Source organism: Nomascus leucogenys, chromosome 3 (assembly GCF_006542625.1).
Source record: "Nomascus leucogenys isolate Asia chromosome 3, Asia_NLE_v1, whole genome shotgun sequence".
In the NCBI taxonomy this organism is placed as follows: domain Eukaryota; kingdom Metazoa; phylum Chordata; class Mammalia; order Primates; family Hylobatidae; genus Nomascus; species Nomascus leucogenys.
The window spans coordinates 118,128,805-118,150,007 of NC_044383.1; positions in this window are offsets into that span (position 1 = coordinate 118,128,805).

Here is a 21,203-nt window from a genome sequence, read left to right on the forward strand (position 1 = left end):
ACACACACACACCTAGAAAAAATAATAAATAATACAAAGAAAAATTTCACTCCTGGTAAAAATTTTTAATACCCATATTAGCATGTTCATAAATAGCTATAAATTTCACCTTGTTGTAATCATATGGAAAGTGGTGATTACATTAATAATTAGTTCATCAATAACTTTAAAATATCTTTTGTGCCTTCTTTTGAGTGTTTTTTTTTTTTTTTGAGAAGGAGTCTCGCTCTTTCATCCAGGCTGGACTGCAGTGGTGCGATTTCGGCTCACTGCAGGCTCCGCTCCCCGGGTTCACGCCATTCTCCTGCCTCAGCCTCCTGCGTAGCTGGGACTACAGGCGCCCACCACCTCGCCCGGCTAATTTTTTGTATTTTTAGGAGAGACGGGGTTTCACCGTGTTAGCCAGGATGGTCTCGATCTCCTGACCTCGTGATCCGCCCGCCTCGGCCTCCCAAAGCGCTGGGATTACAGGCTTGAGCCACCGCGCCCGGCCCTGAGTGTTTTTTCTTTCTTCTCATAATGAAGTCCTCTTCCTTGTGAAGTAAGAAAAGTAAGTCAGCAACTATATTTAGCTCTTGTAATTATGTTTTTGTATAATAGACAATGCAAAGTCTTTTAAATATTAGATCTCAGTGAAGTATCATCCTTGGATATTTTTAGTTTAGGAAATGTTAGGGGTATTTGATGTAAGGAGTGCCCATGAACTAGATATGCAGATGCCATGGGAATTTTTGGGGAACCAAGACGTTGGCTTGGGTGTTGGAGTGTCCATTGGGATCTTTGAACACTGAGAGGAGCATCATATGGGGAGAAATGCCCTCCCTTGTACCTCAGGGATCACTGAAGTCTGGGCCAATCAATGGGACCTTCACCGGTCACGTGGAAGCTCTCAGAATGACTGGCAATGGCTGCAGCTGCCACTGGGGACATTTCTCTGAACTGTCTAGACTGTCATTTTTTAACAGCTTCTGTCTTAACAACTGTAGTGACACCGCAGGACCAAGAACTGGATGTTACAGCTGCTTAGGGTTAAATTTGTTCTTGAGATGCAATTTGTCCTTGAGTGCTACATCTCTTTGCCCAGCAGGTGGCAGTAAGCGATTACGAGAAATATGGTAACAAGCATCAGCCGAAGAGACTTGAGTATACTCAGGGCTACTTGGAAGGATTAACTCTTCAGCATTCCGCGAATCTGAATTTAGCTTTCAATTTGGATATCAACTGTAATACTGTTTTATTGGGTGCCTCTAAACTGGTGAAGTGGTGCATACTGTTTGAGCGTAAACAGATTTTACAGCAGAGCTGCTTCAGTTGAATAGGGCCATAAGACCTGGAGGCTACCTACTCAGCGCCATCTTCCCCAAATACAGCAGACCATTGAGTCTTTGAAGATCCTGCTTTGGCTCAGCTTCTCAGTGGATCAACAGACCTGTAGTTCTTACTAGTCACCTTGAATTCAGCATATTCAGCATATTCAAACCAAGCAGTGGTGTGCAGGGGCCAGCCTTCACCTACTTAGAAGAGTCCATTGATAAATTGTCAGAGGTTTTGCAAGCTGGTTAACTTCACATTGGTAGTTTGAAATTATCCACAATGGTAGCATTTACAATAGAAGTCGTGTAATTCTACTAATGAAGATCTCCCCTCACCTCCAGCTGTTTATTCAATATTTATTAATATTACACTGATCTAAGCACACTTGCTTTCTCCCTGAACAACATCCCTTTTCCTGCCCATATATCCCATCTGGTACTGTTTGGATTTGTGTCCCTGCCCAAATCTCATGTCGACTTGGAGGAGGGGCCTGGTGGCAGGTGATTGGAGCATGGGGTGGATTTCCCTCTTGCTGTTCTCATCATACTGAGTGAGTTCTCATGAGATCTGATGGTTTAAAAGTGTGTGGCACTTCCCCCTTAGCTCTCTCGCTCTCTCATGCCACCATGTGAAGAGGTGCTTGCTTCCCCTTCACCTTCCGCCATGACTGTAAGTGATTAGGTTTGGCCATGTCCTCACCCAAATCTCATCTTGAATTGTAGCTCCCATAATTCCCACAAGTTGTGGGAGGAACCCAGTGGGAGATAACTGAATCATGGGGCGGTTACCTCCTTACTGTTCTTGAGGTAGTGAATAAGCCTCATGAGATCTGATGATTCTATAAGGGATTTCCACTTTTGATTGGCTCTTATTCTCTCTTATCTACCACCATGTAAGATGTGTTTTTTGCCTTCTGCCATGATTGTGAGGCCTCTCCAGCCACGTGGAACTATAAGCCAATTAAACCTCCTTTCTTTATAAATTACCCAATCTTGGGTATGTCTTTATTAGTGGTGCAAAAAGAGACTAATACAGTAAGTTTCCTGAGGCCTCTCAGTCATGTTTCCTGTTAAGTCTGCAGAACTGTGAGTCAATTAAACCTCTTTTCTTCATAAATTACCCAGTCTCAGGTAGTTATTTATAGCAACGTGAAAACAGACTAATACACCATCAATTCCCAAACCTTTCATTATCTCCCTCTACAAAGCTCAGTTCAAATTGTTCTTCCCCTGCAGTGACGCTGAACTTGGCCACTCTCCCACCATCACCTTTTCTTCCCTTGCCTCTGGTTTCCTAAAGCACTTTGTTTCTGTCACAGGGTAAAATACTCTTATTTTATAACATGTGTTTCTCAAGAACCTAGTGGCTAGACATTAGCCTCTGTGTTCCTAGAGGGGACTTTGAGGCCCGTGTCTGAGACTTCATGGTAACCTCAGTGGCTATGGTAGATTTTGGCACATGGTAGATAGATGCTTATTAAATGGTTGTGGTTTCTGTTTTTACCACAGAATAACTTTCCAGTTCTTTTTTATTCCATGATCTGACCCCAAGCAACCTATTAACATTACTTTTTTATTATGCATCTTCATGGTATTTGCTAGATTTTTCTCAAGCTGTGGCCCTTGGTTTGCCCCATATCCACCTCACATCTTCTTTCTCCTCCTTTGTGATGGCCTCCTCATGGGCGGCCTTTCATGTTGCCTTTAGGGTCTTGCTCAAATGCCATTTTCTCTGTGAAGCTGTTTTCTCCTTTTCCTTTTGATTCTGCCACTTTAAGTAATCAGATCTCTACAGTCTTGCATATGTCCACTAACTTCTATAATTCTGTGAAAAGGAGAAACTAAACTCATCTACTGTGGTTAACCAGACCACAAAGAGGAATGCTGGCGTTCATGAAGAATATTCTGAGAGCCTTGTCAAAGTCACTCCCTTGTCCAGACCAAACAGGAGTGTGGATGATAGAGATTTTGGATGTGGGTTGCGAAGGGGAGGAGGGCAAGGCTGGCAGAGGTGGAGTTCTGTCTATTTAAAGTAGTTGTCTGTTTGGCAGTGCACCCTGGAGGAGACAGGGCTGTCTGTGCTCTGGGCCATATCAAAGGTGCCCTCAACACCCCACAGTTCAGGTCTGTTAGCTTTCCTCATAAAACCATGTTTGGAGAGATAGCTTTTCAGAGGGAATTTTGGCTTGAAACTGGAAGAAAGCATGCCTGAAATTTAATTGGAAAGTAAGGGTATATCAAGGGAGGAAAGGCAGCAGCTTTGAAGTGGAAAATATCTTGCAAAGAGTAAAAATAGTGGCTTTTAAGTGGCATATGAGGAGGTTCAGTGGCCAGCCCTTTCATTAGCTGACTTCCTGTGTCCCACTGGGACTGTCCTCTGAGGGCTGATTGCTGCCTTTGATGCCTCTAACCAGCTGGTGTCACTACTCAGGCCGAGGATTTCAGGAAGACAGGTAGCTTAGCAAAGAGGAAGAGAAGGTTTGTTTCATGAAAGCTGATCTACCAATCAACATCTGGCAAAGGATTAATAACCAGAATATATAAGGAGCTCAAACAACTCTATAGGAAAAAATCTAATAATTTGATTAAAATACAGGGCAATGGATCTAAATAGACATTTCTCAAAAGAAGACATACGGATATGGGGGCAAGTGGGGGAATGCAATATAGCTGGCTAGACATAGCCAGATAGACACAGCCAGGTGGAGCAGCTCCCACAGAGGGACCCAGATAACTGGCATGCTTCTAACAGATCCTCAGAGGGAAGGCACTGAGAGTGGATGGAGGGAAGACACAGAAACTGGGCTGGAGGGGAAGAAACCTGGGAATGCTGCCTGGGGATATTGCTCACTGGGACTAATTTTTGGACCACAACAGCTCCAGGAGAATGAGTGAACTGAACTGGCAAGGAGCAACCTGCTCTCTCCACGGGCCTCTGGAACCCCCGCAGGAGAAGATCTCTTGATCACCATGGACACTCAAGTTGGCAAGAAGAGCTCCTTAGAGAAGTCGTGGGAGGGCAAGCAAGCTGATGTGGAGCCAGGAGGGTTTGATGTGGGAGCACCTGCAGTGGAGCACAGCCAGGGACGGCCATCTCCCCAGGCCTGACTTGCTCCCATAGGAGACTTTAGCCCTAGGAGAACTGTCCATCCTGAACTCTGCAGGGTGGTCTTGTCCATCAGACAGGGCTGATTTGACCCAAGCACCCCTTGGTCTGCTGGCCTTTCTGGGGTCCCAGCCTGGCCAGACCTGCTTGCAGGGCAGTCTTGGGTGCCCTGGAGGCCACACCATAGCTTCTGTGCTGGCAGATGGTATCCGACTGGTGGAGAGCTCCAGCAAGCTTGCCCCTAGGCCACACACCAGCCCATCCACCCCCTCCCCACACTGCAGCTTCCCTAGGCCCAGGAAACTCCTCACATCTCTTTGCTGGCACAAGTCTGCACAGGCAGGTTTTGCCTTCCTTGCCCTGCCAGTGCATGGGAGTGTAGTCTGTCCCCCTGCCCCTTCTGGCTGCCATTGAAGACAGAGCTTTGGTGGGCACAGAGCCAGCCAGCTCCACCCCTACCCCCACCTCAACACCTGGCCCTTGTGCTAACACTGTGCAGAGAACAGTGGACCTTCCTCCCACCCTGAGTGATCACTCCTGCTTGCGGGGCACAGAGAAGGTGTCCAGACCTGCTCACGCCAGTGCCCTGCCCCCAAGCCAACACCACATCCAGCAGGACCCTGCACCCAGTCTTCAGCATAGAGGTGAAAGATCTCTATGAGGAGAACTACGAAACACTGCTCAAAATAATCAAAGATGATACAAGCAAATGGAAGAGCATGCAATGCTCATGGATAGGAAGAATCAATATCATAAAAATGGCCATATTGCCCAAAGCAATTTATAGATTCAATGCTATTCCTATTAAACTACAATTGATATTCTTCACAAAACTAGGGAAAACTATTTTAAAGTTCATATGGAACCAAAAAAGAGCCTGAATAGCCAAGGAAATCCTAAGCAAAAAGAACAAAGCTGGAAGCATCATGCTACCCAACTTCAAACAATACTACAGGACTACAGTAACCAAAACAGCATGGTACTGGTACAAAAACAGACACATAGACCAATGAAAGAGAATAGAGAACCCAGAAATGATGACACACACCTACAACTATCTGATCTTCGACAAACCTGACAAAAACACATGGACACATGGACACATGTGAAGGAACAACATTTACTGGGGCCTGTCGAAGGGTAGGGGATAGGAGGAGGGAGAGCATCAGGAATAATAGCTAATGGGTACTAGGTTTAATACTTGAGTGACTAAACAATCTGTACAATAAATCCCCATAACACAAGTTTACCTATGTAACAAACCTACACATGTACCCTTGGACTTAAAATAAAAGTTATAAAAAGACATATAAATGGCAAACATGCTTATGAAAAGGTGCTCAACATTAATCATCAGATAAATACAAGTCAAAACTATAATCAGATATCATGTCACCCCCGTTAAAATGGCCTATATCTAAAAGACAGACAATAAAAAATGCTGGTGGTGATGTAGAGAAAAGGGAACACTTGTATACTGTTGATGGGAATGTAAATTAGTGCAAACAGTGTGGAGAACAGTTTTCAGTTTCCTCAAAAAACTAGAAATTGAGTTACCATATTATCCAGCAATCCCACTTTTGCTGGATATATATGCAAAAGAAAGGAAATCAGTATATTGAAGAGATATTTGCACTCCTATGTTTGTGGCAGCACTGTTTACGATAGCTAAGATTTGAGAGCAACCTAAGTGTCCATCAACAGATGAATGGATAAAGAAAATGTGGTACAGATACACAAGGGAATACTATTTAGCCATAAAAAAGAATGAGATCCAGTCGCTTGAAACAACATGAATGAAAGTGGAGATCATTATATTACATGAAATAAGTCAGGCACAGAAAGAAAAACATTGCATGTTTTCATTTATTTGTGGGATCTAAAAATAAAAACAATTGAACTCATGGACATAGATAGTAGAAGAATGGCCACCAGAGGCTGGGAACGGTAGTGGGGGGCTGGCGGGGAGGTGGAGATGGTTAATGGGTACAAAAAAATAGAAAGAAAGAATGAATAAGACCTACTATATGATAGCATAACAGGGTGACTATAGTCAATAATAACTGTGTGTTTTAAAATAGCTTAGAGAGTGTAATTGAATGATTTGTAACTCAATAGATAAATGCTTGAGGGGATGGATAACCCATTCTCCATTCTGTGCTTAGTTACCATTGAATGCCTGTACCAAAACATCTCATGTACCTCATCAATATGTACACCTACTATGTACCCACAAAAATTAAAAATAAAAATAAAAATCAGGTGAGTGCCTTCTATGGTTCAAGAACAGTCACAGGTGCTGGTGAGGGCAGGGAGGGAAGACACACAGATAAATATGTGTGTCGATTTTTTTTTTTCTTTTTAGTGCTTTGGGTAAAGTAAATTGTTTTCATTTGTCTGAGAAGATTGACAAATAAAGGGAGAAAAAAAACACATTTTTCTAATAGGAAGAGAACACTAAATATGACAATGAAGCTTTCCCATGGAGCCTGGACATGGCCTCAGAATATTCTCAACACAGAGCTCTGGAGAGCCACTAGCAGTCATTTCTACTTGAATGGAGTGGAGACCTATTCCTTATCCCATCCCCATCCCTAACTGATGTTCTGCTCCTCCTTTCTATTAACTCTTGGGGTGTGGTCTACAATTCCTGCTTTTGTATCCCAACATTCTCTCATGGATGATTATTTTAAATTATGTTTTGTAATTTTGAATCGCAAACTCATCTTAGGCTTCATCTGTAGAAATCCTCTATGACCTGATTTGGAGCTATGCCCCTCTGAAGAGGTTTCTAGTTTGATTTAGTCAGACACCCTAGAGATATTTGTATATTGGGACTAACTTTTATATTAATCTCCCGGCTTGGGGGTTCTCAGACTATATAGGTAGTGCTGTTTCAAACCTCAAGCAGTTTTATGGGAAGACTCACATATATAAATGGTGGGGAAAATTGTTTTCCTATCCAAACAGATGAAACTCTTTCTCCTTGTGCTAGTGAGTGGATTTTTTCTAACCCACCCCTTCAATGAGGTTTTGCTTCAGTAACTGTTCTGGCTTTATTGGGGGGTGGTCATGGGGTGATGGTTGTAGTTTCAGCTTCATCAGCTGGGTTCAGTGTTTTGCATTGTGTGCTCATATGGGTGCTAAAACTTCAGGCTTTCGGTTACTGGGACTGGAAACCCTCCTCCCTCCCAAGGTGGCCTCCGTGTTATTTGGCACTCATAGTCATAGTTTTAAATTTATTATTATTTGAAGGCCCTATAGAATTCCTCTTTTTTCTTGAGAGCTCAACAATGCATTTAAAATAATGTTGGCTATATTTTACCCACAGTTTCTAGGTTTGTAGTGAGAGAATGTTCAGTTTATCTACAGCTCAGAAACATAAATCCATCTGGGAAATTCTTAACACCTGAGGTTATTCATTCACGCAGTCCTTAGCACCCATAGTTATATTTAACAACAGAGTAGGACCAGTGACAGCTGCTCCTTCTCTGATTATTGGAGCCCTTTACAGATCTAGATACAGAAGACTGAGTCCTGCTTGACTCTCCCACAGCAGAAACAAATATTATATTACACGCATGACCCATATTACTGATTTTTAATATACAAATATGGTCACAATTTTTCTGTGTAATTTAAAAAAATCCAGATGCATGGATTTTATTCTTTATGCAAGAATCCAGTGTCTCTCTTTTAAGGTCTTACTTTCTCCCCCAAATTATTGAAGAACTCCTCAGGATTATTCAATATAAAGGGAGTTGGTCCTCTTCCAAGCCCCAGACAGAGAGCATTGGAGTCTTGTCCCTCAGTGCAGCTATCTAAGTCATTGCCACAACGTGTCGCTGTTGGACATGGGTCTTGCTGGGTTCAGATGCCAGTTGTTTGTAACTGCAATTTCATCCGTGCTGGTACTCTTATTTGTAAAATAAGGTTACAGTCTTAAAAAAAGAAAAAAAAAAGTTCACTCCAGGTTTTTAGCAATTGTAATGTGAAGCTATGGGAGAGTAGCTGGTCCTGAGGGCCTTTTAGCCTTAGCTAATGGTGTGCCAAACCACTTCTTTCTCACTTAGGTTTTCCTGTTCTCTTGCATTGCATTAGTATTTAGACTACATATATTTATTTCAAGAATATTATGCTTCCACATTATTTTCACTTCTCATTTAATACCGATAAAGTATTAACTCTCATGGATACAGTGCCCTGCTATCTCATAATTTTTTGATCCTCAAAACCCACTCTATGCAGGCAGCACTGAACCCCAGAGAGGGGCAATGACCTTCCCAGGGGATTTCTACAAATTAATAGAAAAACTGGAACTCCACTGCCTGCTGCACCACCACCATGTCTTTCGGACAGTACCTCTTGCCACATGATAAGCAGTTTGAGGTAAAAATCAAATATCTCCTATACAGCTGCACATACCCTTGCTCCTCTAAGTGGAATTCACCTCACTCATGGTCTGCTCTGAATCCTAGCAGTTGCAAACACAACACCAGTGGTTCTCAAATGTAGTGCTGCGACCAGGAGTATCAGCATCACCAGGAAGTTTGTTAAAAATGCAAATTTTCAGATCCCACCTCAGACCTACAGAGTCAAAAACGCTGAGGATGGAGACCACCAATCTTTGTTTAACAAACCCTATGCCAAGGATTCTGATGATTTGGGAAGCCCTGTCATAAAACAATATTTCATCTATTAGGAACTCCAGATACAGTGCTTATGGATATAAAGTTTTAAAGGCCTACAAAAATGTTTGTAAAGTTTTGTCTCCAAATTACAAAAGAAAATTACTGAAGTGTAAATCAAGACTAATGGACTGACAGCAGTGGCTCACATCTATAATCCCAGCACTTTGGGAGGCTGAGGCTCAAGGATTTCTTGAGGCCAGGAGTTTGAGACCAGTCCAGGACAACATAGCAAGACCCTGTCTCAAAAAAAAAAAATTAGCCAGTCATGATGGTATGTAACTATAGTCCTAGCTAGTTCAGAGGCTGAGGCAGGAGGATAGCTTAAGCCCAGGAATTTGGGGCTGTGGTGACCTATGATCATGCTATTGCACTCCAGTCTGGGTGGCAGGGTGAGACCTTGTCTCCCTAAAACAAACAAACAAACAAAAAAATATTTTATTAACTATCTAAACCACAATAGAATAATATGTCAAATTATTCAACTAATCTGTATTCTTAGAATTATCTATGTATATAATATGTTTTAAGCCTCCAAAAGGGACTTGTTTTGTAATTTGGTTCTTAAATGTAGAGATTCAACTACTCATATGGCATCTCTGCAGCTGAAGGTTAAAAATCTGGGAATGACAGTTGTCAATTTCTAGAGACGTCTTCAGATGGCCACACGATGTCAGTGTAATACAAAAGAAAGAGCAAATGATTCTATTGCAGTGGACTTCCATTGCGATGTCTTTTGAAACAAAATCACTAGGGGCAAGTGAAATGAGGAGGGAAAAAAAAACAAACTGTATATAATCCCATTAGTCTTTTATGGCAGGTCATGTTTTATTTTTATTTTCTTCCTATCTCTGCTTTTTTACCTGTGTGTTCTCCAATGTAGCTGGGTTAGATGTTTAAGTAACATCAAGGGGAAAAGAAAAAAAAAGAATTTTTACTTAGCACTTATATATGAGCTACTATGTACCTAGCACAAAATAAATGCTTCAAAGGATCCATTGAATGAAATACTAAATGTTGATATTTACATTGACATACAGGGCATTTATTACTGCTTCCTTTTAAGATGGGGAAAGGTTTAGGAAGGTTAAATTACATTCTAAGATCACACAACTGGTAAATGCGAATCCAGGATTTAAATGCAGGTTGTTGAAACACTAGAAACCCGTAATTTTTTCCCAATACCATGCTGCATCTCTGAGAAGTAGCGTTGATGATGAATATTGTCTCTAGACAATTTTTACTGTGCAAGGAGTATTGGTGCCATTAACTATTCCTTTGGGATCTGAAAATTTGTGAAATAATTTAGTCTTTTTGCGCCAGTATGTTCAATATATCAAATACAGTATATTTCCATCTAAGAATAATTATTCTTTAAGTATGAGAAATACAGATTTGCTATAGTTGAGCTGAAGTTCAAAAGTTGACATTTAAGGAAAAATTTTATTAGAGAATCTATTTTGAGAGTTTATTACTGCCTGTTCTCTTACAAGACTTGAAGTACAGCAAGTCTCATCAATCTGTTTTGTATTGGTTGCTTAGAGGCAGTCTGTGCATGCTGTATGGTTTGTCAACTATGCAGTCACCTCCTAAAAATGGTATTTATTGCTTGAGCATAAGCCTGAATGAGAGAATAGCCCACAGAAGCTATTGACAGATGATTGTCTCTTATTGTTACTACAACTAGGGCAGATGTAATATGAAAAGTTTAGCTCTTAAATACTCCTTTCATCCAAGTCTGTACTTAGATTTTTGGAAACACATCTCATTGCATGGTCCAGGGCTCTCCTACCTGCTACCTCTCTGCTCTGCCCTCAGTATTTTAGGAGGTGTTCTAATTAAGGAATGGAGGTCCAACACAAATAATTTGCTCAGCAATAAGTTCATACTGGCAAATAAGGATCTCTCATTCATTTTAGTCTTTGCAAGGTTGTAGATGATTATCTATTGCTATGGCAAGATGTTCTTGACATATTGAGAAGTGGAAAAAATGGTTATCAAATAGTTTGTACAGTATTTAACCATTAAAATTATATTTATTAAACAATTTAAATGTATATATATACACCAACGTGTAATAGAGTGCTGCTGTTCAATAGAAATACATGAGTCATGCTGGGCACGGTGGCTCACTCCTGTAATCCCAGTGCTTGGGGAGGCCGAGGTAGGCAGATCACCTGAGGTCAAGAGTTCAAGACCAGCCTGGCCAACATGGTGAAACCCCGTCTCTACTAAAAATACAAAATAAATTAGCTAGGTATGGTGGCGGGCGCCTGTAATCCCAGCTACTCAGGAGGCTGAGGCAGGAGAATGGTGTGAACTCAGGAGGCGGGGGTTGCGGTGAGCCGAGATCATGCCATTGTATTCCAGCCTGGGCAACAAGAGCAAAACTCTGTCTTAAAAAAAAAAAAGAAGAAATACATGAGTCATATATATAATTGAAAAATTTTCAGGAGTCCCATTAAAAAACTAAAACGAAACAGGTAAAATTCGTTTCAATGATACATTAATATATTCTTAAATATATTACTTTATACATTTATATAGTTATATATTTTACATAAGATATACAAATGTTTAGTATATTTATATTTAAATATATATTAATTAATCTATTAATAATATGTTTTAGTACTATATTAATAATATGTTAATGCTGCATACTAAAAGTGATATATTTTATTTAAGCCCAATACAATGTTGTTATTTCAATGTATAATCATTATAAAATTGATATATTTTACACTTTTTTATACTTAGTCTTTGAAAGCACATCTCAACTCGGATACTAAATTTCCATTGAAAATATCTGATTTATGTACAGATTTTATGAAATTTATGACTGAAAACATAGTCATATACTTAAGTTATTCTAGTCATATATTAAACTTTTTCAATAACTGAACAGAGTATTGCTTTTTAAAGTTAAATAAATTCAAATTAAATAAAGTTTAAAAGTTAGTTCCTTAGTTGCACTAGACACATTTCAAATGCTCAGTAACAATGTGTGGCTAGTGGCGACGGCTCTGGATATTGCAGTGGTAAAGGATTTCCATAGCATCTCAAATTGCATTTTCACGTATAGATCCAGAGGATGGCTTTTCCGGTTCCTGCCAGCTTGTCTTGCTTTCAACATCATTTCTGTCATCAGGCTCAGTTCCCTGTGTCAGGCCCCGTGTGAGCAATGACACTTATGGCACACGCTGTAATTCCAGGGATGGCACTCACGCTGTCGTATACTGTTACCAGCAAATACCATCAGGTCAGAAGTGAGCAGGTGTGCTGGGGCATCCAGCACACTCAACCACAGGCCTCTTTCTCCATCAGCCTCTTTTGTGACGTGTTCTGCTCAATCACCTCAACTTCTCTCCTAACCCTCCCGAGATTGTGGCGGGCAGCCAGGGCTCCGCTGGTGATACTTCTTTCCCCAAGAGCTCTTTACCATGAACGAGCAGCTCCTCAATGGTTCCATGATCGGAGACTGCTTGTGTCTTGCCTGCTCATTCCGTGAAGAAGATGGGACGAGGTTAGGCTTGAAGGTCAGACTTACACTTTTGCTTCTCATCTATCAGGCCACTATTACTAAAAATAAAAAAACAACAACAGCAACAATGAAACTCACAAAAAAAAGCAGTAATTAGATTCCAGAATTTCTCTTTCTGAGATTGAATGAAGAGAGATCTGATTTTATCATTAGAACCTATGGAAATAATTTTACTGATGATATAACAATTGTCTATGCTTCAAAACCTAAAACTTAGTGGCCTTCAGACTGAAAACATGAATTCGGTGGGAAATGGGAAAAGTCAAAGGACTGAGATGCTCCATCACAGTCAGAGAAATCCTTTAATCACTGAGGTCACCTGACTCTAAGAGTAATGGGGTTAGAAGTATAAGTATAAAAGAGTGATAGCAAGACTTCATTTTGAATCTTGGGAGCAGAAGTGCAACTTGCCTTAAGGAAGGAATCTGCCTTAACAACTGGGGTGACAATTTGCTTTAGACAAATCAAATCAAGAGGAGAGAAACACATCTGAAAAAATACAGGCTTTTCTGGGATAAGAGTCAGAGACTCTTAATTGGTAGATCAGTTCAGGACAGCCCATTGTCTAAGGAGGAACCTCTAAGACCCACTCAGGGAAGGCAGCATGCAAGGAGTCTGGACTGGGAGCTAAGAGGCCTCTCGGAAAACTAGAGAAAGAATGGTGTCAGGGCAAGAGTTCTGGAGTCGGGGGAGCAGTTATTTGGAGCGAGAAAATGAAGGCATATTTTTGGCTCCAGATCACGTTAAAAATGTGTAATACTTAAAATCAAGCTCTTCAACAGGCTCCACTTCCATGAGGCCACAGGGGTGCAATGTTTGCTGCTTACTACTTAAGCATCCTTTCACTTGCTTTCTCCCCTTCACTCCTGTTCCTCAGTTTTAATTTCAAGTTTCTAGCTTTTGTCCTGCTATCTCACACATGGCTTCTATTCTTTGGCCTTTGCAAAATGACTTTTTATTTTAGTTTCTTCTTAAGGTTCTATTTCTGAGATCCATTTTTGGGATGCATTTTTTCTCATCTGGAATAGTTTTGGGATAATGCATCGTTGGGGCTATTTTATTCCTTGGGCAGTATAGGCACAGAGGCTTTTCAGAGGGCCATGAAATGACTGAGTCCTGAAAAAATAATGCGTAGGCTCAAAATAATATCAGAAATGGGAAAATTGAAAGTAATAAATGTTAAATTAAAATCTTATGACTATAACACTATGTCAACTGTATTAATTGTAAAATTTAGGATGCATACTGATTTCATTATATTCGAAAATAATTTTGGAAGTTGGGATTTCTTACTTTGAAAGAATTCCTAAGTATACATGGTGATGATAGCTAACAAATCATAGCTAATCATAAATCAAATGCCACTTGTAAGCAAATAATTTCAAAAGCAAAATTATAAACATCCTTTCAAAAAATTGCAGTCTTGAATTATATTTAATGTGGGATGGGGGTTTGTTTTGATTTTTTAATATGCTGTAGAGAGGAACTTCCATAGTAAGAATTCTCAGAGCTTATTAAGGCCTTAAAATGACACTGAAAACCCCTTTCCACCGATCCATACCTGGCCGTTCCATTTCCCGGACAGGACAATTGCACATTGTAGCTAGCATGGTGTGTCAAAAAGAGTCAGTGGAACATATGAATTTCTAGCAGTAAGAATTTTGGCATCGCCGGGTGCAGTGGCTCACTCCTGTAATCTCAGCACTTTGGGAGGCCGAGGCAGATAAATCACCTGAGGTCTGGAGTTCGAGACCAGCCTGGCCTACATAGTGAAACCCTGTCTCTACTGAAAATACAAAAACTAGCCAGGCATGGTGCATGCCTGTAATCCCAGGTACTCAGGATGCTGAGGCAGGAGAATCGCTTGAGCCCGGGAGGCAGAGGCTGCAGTGAGCCGAGATGGTGCCATTGCACTCCAGCCTGGGGACAAGAGCAAAATTCCACCTAAAAAAAAATAAGAATTTTGGCAGCTTCATTAGCCTTTCCATTCTTTCATTTATTTGAATATGCAGATATTCCTGGGAGGATTACAGATGATGCTACCTAGTGGGTTGGTCCTATAGTCTGGAAAAAAGAGAACATGGGTTAAGTCTTTGTACATGGTGGAAGAATAGGCTGTTCAATTCTACATAAGAGTAGAATTGAACATAGGATCGAATACTTATCCTTATAAAATTTGGTGTGGCCAGGAGCAGTGGCTCACCCTTGTAATCCAGCAATCTGGGAGGCCAAGGCAGGAAGATTACTTGAGCCCAGGTGTTTGATACCAGCCTGGGCAACGTAACAAAATGCTGTGTCAATTTAAAATTTAAAAAGATGAAATTTGGTATAGTCTATTGGGGGACGGATACACTTAAGGTGGTTTTACAAATTTGGTCTTGTGGTAGATTGCATTGCTCTTCCAAGGATTCATTCTCGGCCCTGTGAGATAATCATGCATTTCCACCCGTTGCCATGTTCCTTGCAGAGCACCCCCCTTTGGCAGCATACACTTTCTGCACCAGGTCAGGTTGGCCGTGTAACTTGCTTCAGCCATTGGAAGTGTACAATGCCACAGCCAAGCAGCAGCTTGAAGGGGAGTTGTGTGATTTGGCTCTGCATCTTACTTTCTTCCCTCTGCCTCAAGAATGATGGTATGTCCCCACTAGGGGCTACTCTTTGAGCTTGGTTCCTGGAGTGAGAAGGTGCAAAGAGTAAAGCCACAGCAACAGAGGTACAACTGCCAACATGTAATTGTGCAAGAAAATAAACATTCGTTGTTACAAGCCACTGTGATTTGGGGGCTGTTTGTTTCTACAGGAACGCTGATTAATAGAGTTGTTCAGGAGGAAAGCTCCCTGGTAGTTCTTCTATTGATTCAATTTGAAAATGGGGCTTTTTGCATTAATCAGCAAAAAACAAAACAAAACAAAACAAAAACCAGCATGTTCCACTCTCCTAGAATAGTGTTGTGCATACCTTACAGTAACTAGCACTTTAACAGAATTAGAGAGTTAACATAAAGTTAATCCTTGTCACGATGTCACAAGGTTCCATGTCAGGATGCTGGGAGTGAAGTCATAGAGGTATTTGAGTGTCCAATAATGTTACTTATTTGTCCCTAATGACACCTCCTGGGATTTACTGAGGTAGGCAATTTGCATTTTTCAATTACAAGTGTGAAATATTCTTGTTGCCAATTTTGCTAGTGTTAGGAATTCTTTGCAAGGTACTTTCTGCACTTCATGGAAAATCAGCATAAAATAAATCAATTCAGTTCCCAAAGGCTTCATTTAACACACTGCTTATTTCCATATGGTGTGAATCTGTTCTTTCTTCTCTGAGCTTAAATGAAGTAACTTGACTCAGAAGAACACAACCTTTTATTAATTATAGAAAAGTAGAAATTGCTAAGATTTTGTTGTTGCTGTTGTTGTTTCTGGTTTATTTTGATTGACTGATTGATTGATTGATTGAATGCTACTTTTAAGTGTTCTTAGTGCAACGATCTGACCAGGCAATGAAACTTTAAACAGAGAGATTGTCTTTCTTTGGAAGCTTGGGATTATTGCACTATTCTGAACATTTCCATATTATCCCATGTGGAGGAGGCATAAGGTAATTTCAATAAACAACCAGAACGGGCCAGGCACAGTGGCTCACTCCTGTGATCCCAGCACTTTGGGAGGCCAAGGTAGGCTGATCATTTGACCTCAGGAGTTCGAGATCAGCCTGGCCAACATGGTGAAACCCCATCTCTACTAAAAATACAAAAATTAGTTGTAATAACTACAGGCGTGGTGGCGGGCGCCTGTAATCCTAGCTGCTGGGGAGGCTGAGGTATGAGAATTGCTTGAACCCGGGAGGCGGAATTTGCAGTGAGCTGAGATCATGCCACTGTACTCCAGCCTGGGCAGCAGAGCTAGACCCTGTCTCAAAAAAAAAGTGATAATAAAATAAACGACCAGAACAGTGCTTTCAAATCTCACTTTTGGTGTTGAACATGTTCTATATTTGTGCTGTCTAGTATGGAAGCCACTAGCCACATGTCACTATTGAGTGCTTGAAATATTGCTACTGTGACAGAGATGGATAAAGAAGCTGAAGACATATCACCAGGATTTAGTACTTTCTGTATCTCTGCATAACTCTTCTTTCTCCTGTGTGTTACCTTCAGCCTCAGATAAGCTGTTCCAAGGTGACTATTGGCACTTCCAGAGCTAGAATTTTCTGGATTCAGAACCAGCACAAAAAGCTGCAATCTTTGTCACAGAAGTCCCAACAAAACTCTTGAGCTTTCATGGTTTAGACAAGCAGAGGCTAACACTTACCTCTGAACCCATCACTCATGACAGTGGGAATGAATGTGCAGACTGATTTAGCCCAGGCAAGCCTTAGAGGCCGTGAGTGGGGTCAGCTTTACCCAAAGCACATGGGCTGAAACTTGGGGAATAACAGTTCCACCAGAGCAAAGATCAGCAATTTTTGTCCTGAAAAGGGCCCCATAGTAAATATTTTTAGCCTTTGTGGGCCATACAATCTGTCACTCAATTCTGCCACTGTAGCTCAAAAGCAGCCATGGATACTACATTTTTTTTTTAAAAAGGGCATGACTGTGTACCAAGAAAACTTTATTTACAAAATCAGAGAGCAGGCCAGATTCAGATGACAGGCCATAGTTTGCCAATCCCTGCACTAGAGAGAGATTAAGTACAGTTATCAGACTGGAAGTCAGGTTATAAAAACAAGCAACAGATGTCCACAACATGCATAGAATAATATAGATATTCCTGCTTCTCTGGGTCTTTAGCTTTTCTCTCTCTTTGTAATAAGAGTCAGAACTGATGACTTTAGGAGGCTCTTTTTCTTCCAAAGTTCGCCTGACCTCAAATTAAAATGGTCTACTGAGTGTCAAGGTGGTGGCTTTTGCAAATGCTTGGGATCCAGGAGGAAAGGTGACAGCCTTCATGGTAGCAAGCCTATAGAGAGTAGCAGCCCCAGAATCAAATAATTTGTTTCTAGATATAACACTTTCACATGCTGAAATATAAAACCTCTCTCCTCAGAAAAATTAATCTACTTCTTCCCTAGTCTTTCCAATGCCAGATAACAGAACCACAGTTTATCCATTCATTTAGGCAAAAAGCTGGGGTGATATACTTTTTTTCCTGTTAATATCCTCCAGCCAACCTATCAGCAAGTCCTGTGTGCAGAATATGCACGGAATCTGACCACTCTGTCTACCTCCACCAACACAGCTCCTACCTGTGTCACCATGCGCCTCTCCTGGACTTCTCCAGTAGCCTCCCCAGTCTCCCTCCTCCCTCTTGCTCCTCTACTGTCCTTTCTCAATTCAGCAGCCAGAATGATCTTTCTAACATCTAAATCCTCCCGTGACCTCTCATTATGTTATTTATTTATTTATTGAGAGGGAGTCTTCCTCTGTCACCCAGACTGGAGTGCAGTGGCATGATTTCGGCCCACTGCAACCTCTGCCTCCCAGGTTCAAGCAGTTCTCCTGCCTCAGCCTCCCTAATAGCTGGGACTACAGGCATGCATCTCCACACGTGGCTAATTTTTGTATTTTTAGTAGAGAGGGAGTTTTACCATGTCAGCCAGGCTGGTCTCGAACTCCTGAGCTCAGGTTATCCGCCCTCCTCGGCCTCCCAAAGTGCTGGGATTACAGGCATGAGCCACCATGCACAGCTTCCTTATGTTTAAAACTAAACCTCAGCAGAGTTTACAAGGTCCCTATGACCTAGACTTCCTCAACCCTCCCAGCCTCATCTGTTAACACTCTCTCCTTGTTAACTGGAGCTGAAAGAAGGAGGAATAAAGTAACTTCAATAAACAACCAGAACAGTGCTTTCAAATGTCACTTTTGGTGATGATGGAAATGTTCTATATCCATGCTGTCTAGTATGGAAGCCACTAGCCACATGTCACTACTGAGTGTTTGAAATATTGCTACTGTGACAGAGAGGCTGACTTTTACACTGTACTTAATTTTAATTCATTTAAATGTAATAGCCACATTTGTCTATCGGCTACTATGGACGGCAAAAAACTAGAATATGGGTAAAACTGATATAAATGATAAAATAAAGTATGAACAGTATTGGTTAGGGCATCTTAAAGGAAAGAGGGCTGCTAGGAGGTTATGGGATTCAGGGTAGTATTCAAAAATCATGGAAGTGACTTCTGGGAAGGGCTTTAAATGATGAGTGAAGTTGACTTAGATATAAATGTATATGTGCTTATATATATACATATACACACACACACATTATGAACAGATCAAGGAAAGAATTTTTCAGGCAGAGAGACTAGATTAAGTGAAGTTACATGTGGAAACTATTTAGGAAATATGAGTAAGTCCAGTTTGGTTTTTGCATAAAAGGTATGTCCAAGAGTAATTTGAGATTCTTGTAGTTCCTTCGAGGCTATTTTGCAGAAAGTCTTCGATACCACACAGAAAAGTTAGTATTTATCTTGATAATAGTTAAGAAGCCATTTAAGATTTTTTTTTTGAGCAACAAACTTATGTGACCAGAGATATTAATCTGGCAACAGTAATTAAGAAGGAGAATAAGGAGAATCAGGGTGGAACAGGAAAACTAATGAAACCAACTTATACACACTTTGCTGTCAAAAATAGTGAGGCCTGTAATGAGAATTATGGAAATGGAAAGTTGGAGATGATTTAGATTTTCTGAGTTTGGAGTTATGTGAATATGTGAATAAAGACTGGCGATTGCTTTTTGTCTAGACATTTCTGAAGAAAGGATGGCCTGCAGTGGTAACTTCCACCATCAGGGCAAGAAGGGACCTCGTGCCTGGGAATAAGATGGGGAAAGTCCAACTCAGTCTCACTTTCAGGAAGCTCTCTGAGAAAAAAGGGAAGAAGACTTTGGTATCTACTGCTAACTGAAGCATATGAGGGGTTAGAAGGGCAGGAGTGATAGGACTAGCCAGTGATCAGCACCCCTTAGGAAGCCACACTTGGCTGTCTGGATAGATTGTGGGGCTAAAGAGAGGCATGACTGTCCCTCTGGGAAGGGTTTCCCAGTGATTGAAGAGGCAGGAAGAAAGTTGATCACCAACCCAAGGAAACTAGGCACAACATTTTCACAGTCCCATTGGTAGGAGCCATTAGCAGCAGCCGCATCAGCCCAAGTGAAACCAGGGATGACTTCCTTCCCAGTTACATGTGACCGGATACGTAAGAGAAACCTGCTTCTGCATCCCTCCAGGAGCTCCCTTCAACCCTTAGGAACTAGATGTACAAGAGGAAGGAGGTGGGATATGAGATGAGGGTAAGTTCCTCCAGAGATGGTTTGCATTTCCTCCCACCAGTTGCTTTGTTAGTACTACAGCCTGAGACTACTTTTTAACTAATAAACCCTATATTTTAGGGCAGTTATGTACGTTTACGTATATCTCTCTGTGTAGATATATATATATATATGCATGCTTATGTATAAGTGAAATGAATGACAACAATGATACAAAGGACAAGAGGGAGGAATTCAGATTACTTGTTGTTGCAAAGTACTTGTACTATCCATGAAGCTGTATAGTGTTATATGAAAGTGAACCTGGCTGGGCCGGGTGCAGTGGCTCAAGCCTGTAATCCCAGCACTTTGGGAGGCTGAGGTGGGTGGATCACAAGGTCAGGAGTTCGAGACCAGCCTAGCCAATATAGTGAAACCCCATCTCTACTAAAAATACAAAAATTAGCACAGTGTGGTGGCAGGTACCTGTAGTCCCAGCTACTCAGGAGGCTGAGGCAGGAGAATTGCTTGAACGTGGGAGGCGGAGGTTGCAGTGAGCCGGGATTGCACCACCACACTCCAGCCTGGGTGACAGAGCGAGATTCTGTCTCAAGAAAAAAAAAAGAAAGAAAGAAAGTGAACTTGGGTTTGTTGTAAATGTGTATTGCAAATTCTAGGGCAACCGTTAAAAAAAAGTTTTTAAAAAAGTAGAATTGATATGCTAAGAAAGGAGAGAAAATGGAATCATGTAAAATGCTCAATTAATGCCACAAAAGACAAAAGCCCTGTGGAACACAAGAAGAAACAAAGAACAAGGGCAACACATAGAAAACAGTAACAAATATGGTAGATATTAAGCCAACTATATCGATAATCACTGTAGATGTCAGTGGTCTAAATACGCCAATTAAAAGACAGAGCTTGTCAGAGTAGATTAAAAACATACCAGCCGTGGTGGTGCACTTGTGTAACCCCAGCTACTTGGGATACTTTGCGCAGAGGATATTAAGCCTAGGAGTTCATGACCAGCCTGTGCAACATAGGGAGACCCTGTCTCAAAGAAAAACAAACAAACAAAAAATCAAGACCCAACTAATTACTGTCTGTAAGAAACCCACGTTAAATAGGTTAGACTCTGACAAAACACCCAGAAGTTAAGCTCTAGTAAAATACTTTCTCCCGAGGATGGGCCCTGCTAAGAAGAGTACTCAGATGTATTTCAAAATGGTTACTTTCCTCCTCCCACTGCTGGAAGAGCAAGTAAATTTTTCTCCAATATTTTGGGAGATAAAACTCCCC